Genomic DNA, 2,043 nt, shown 5'->3' with positions numbered 1-2,043 from the left:
AACATTTCTTCATATGTTTGTTGGCTGCTTGGATCCCCTCCTTGGTGAAGTTTCTGTTCATGTCCTGTGCCCATTTTTAATTTGATTATTTGCCTTTCTTGTAGAGGTGTTGCAGTGAATGTGGCTTCTAAGACCCCCGGACCAGACGAAGAAACAGATGCTGAAATCAGGGTTTTCTGAGATGAATGACCCTTATGTCCTCTTCCCTGAGGATGATGAAGACAGCAAGACTTACAGGTGCTGGATATAATCACTGACATTTTACTCAAAGTCAGAAATGCAGATCCACTCTAAGTCACAAACCGAGACCAAGCCCCACAAGTGCCCACATTGTTCCAAGACCTTCGCCAACAGCTCCTACCTGGCCCAGCACATCCATATCCACTTAGTGGTTAATCCATACAGTTGTAACTTGTTTGAGAAATTCTTCTGTCAACTCTCCCAACTATCCACAGCAATGATAGTTCATACAAATGTGCACACCCAGGTTGTGAGAAAGCCTTTATGCAGCTGTCCAATTTTCAGTCCCATGGGTGGCAGCACAACAAAGATAAGCCCTTCAAGTGCCACACCTATCATTGGGCATACACAGATACAGTCTCGCTAGAGGTGCACCTCTCCACACATACGGTGAAACATACCAAAGTGTACACTGCACTATCTGTTGTTGTTGTGATGTGCCGTGGAGTCGGTTCTGACTCATAGCGACCCTGTACAGGGTTTCAGAGGCTGTAAATCTTTACGGGAGCAGAAAGCCTTATCTTTCTCCTTCAGAACAGTTGGTAGTTTCAAACTGCTGACCCTGAGATTCACAGCCCAATTTGTAACTACTATTCTACCAGAGCACTATCTGTAGTTGGGCATATACATGGGAAACATACTTTGTGAAATATAAGCGCAAACACAACCCTCCTGATCTCCAGCAACAAGTGCAGACAGCAGCAGCAGCAGTAGTAGCAGTGGCCCAGGTTCAGACCCAGGCCCAGGATCAGACTCAGGATCAGGATCAGGTCTCCCAGGCATCACAGCAGTAATAGCAGCCTAAACCACCGCACTTCAGTCCCCTGGTAAAGCCCCCCAAGTTGGGGGAGGTGGGGACAGCAATCCTAACCCTCCATCTCAGTGTTCCTTTTACCGGATCCCTATAATCTGGAGGAGCATCCTAAGGACATCTGCTTCACTGTCACCACCAGTACCACCATCCAGGTGGAGCACCTGGCCAGCTCTTAGGGACCTGTGCTGCCACCCACTAGGAAGAGGGAAAGGGCATTATGGTCCCTATTTTCTCCAACTTCTCTTAGCTGGAAAAGTCCTCCTCTTCCATGACCGGCCTTGGCTTCATCTTTTTAGGCCTCAAGCATGGCCTTTCCCCACAGGATGCCATCCTTACCCTAACTCTTCAAAAGGAGCATCAATTCTCCTGATTGGCAAAACAATACTGAGCTGGTAATGCAATCCAGCAGCCTCCCCTGCCAAGTTTCTATGACCTCATAGAAACTTGTAGGCACTTACCCTCTCTTTAATCCTTCTCATGCTCAAAAGTTTGGGCTGATATTGGCCCTTCCAGATATCAGAGAAGAGAGCGCTAAATGCAACCAGCCTTCTGTTCTGTTGTTACCTGCAAAAGAACAGCGGTTTCTCAAACCCTCTACCCATGAGGGCCATTTATTCCCCTAAATAGTCTTACTTCACTTCCTACCTAATGCCTCTGGAGGAAGCAGCTCTGGGTGGGGATCAAACCTCCCTTATTTATAAGAGGGCAAGGGCTGAGATGTGGTGCCCAAGGGACCAGAGATTACCAAGGTGGTTAAGGGTGGCTTGGAAGTGTGGGTTATGGCTTTCCTTGGAGCCTCTCTCCCCCTTCTCTGTCAACCAAGGCCCTGTGCCCTCAGTCTCCCTATCCCAAACCTCAAGAAGCTTTGTGTTCTCTATGAAACCCCAAAAGAATGGGGATGCTACAGAAAAGAGAGAGTTCAGTGCAAACCCAAGGACTGGACTTTACTCCCTAGGTGCCATGGTCAGTTACCATGGTCAGTCATATAT

The 2,043-nt window shown here is 47.9% G+C and overlaps 1 pseudogene; it reads left to right on the top strand.

Annotated features, from left to right (window-relative positions):
* Window positions 1–118: 118 nt before the first annotated feature.
* Window positions 119–1,230, top strand: LOC102826449 (annotated as a pseudogene).
* Window positions 1,231–2,043: the final 813 nt, after the last annotated feature.

This window comes from Chrysochloris asiatica, unplaced genomic scaffold, assembly GCF_000296735.1.
Source record: "Chrysochloris asiatica unplaced genomic scaffold, ChrAsi1.0 scaffold00019, whole genome shotgun sequence".
Taxonomy (NCBI): Eukaryota; Metazoa; Chordata; class Mammalia; order Afrosoricida; family Chrysochloridae; genus Chrysochloris; species Chrysochloris asiatica.
This window is presented reverse-complemented; position numbering and strand designations above follow the sequence as displayed.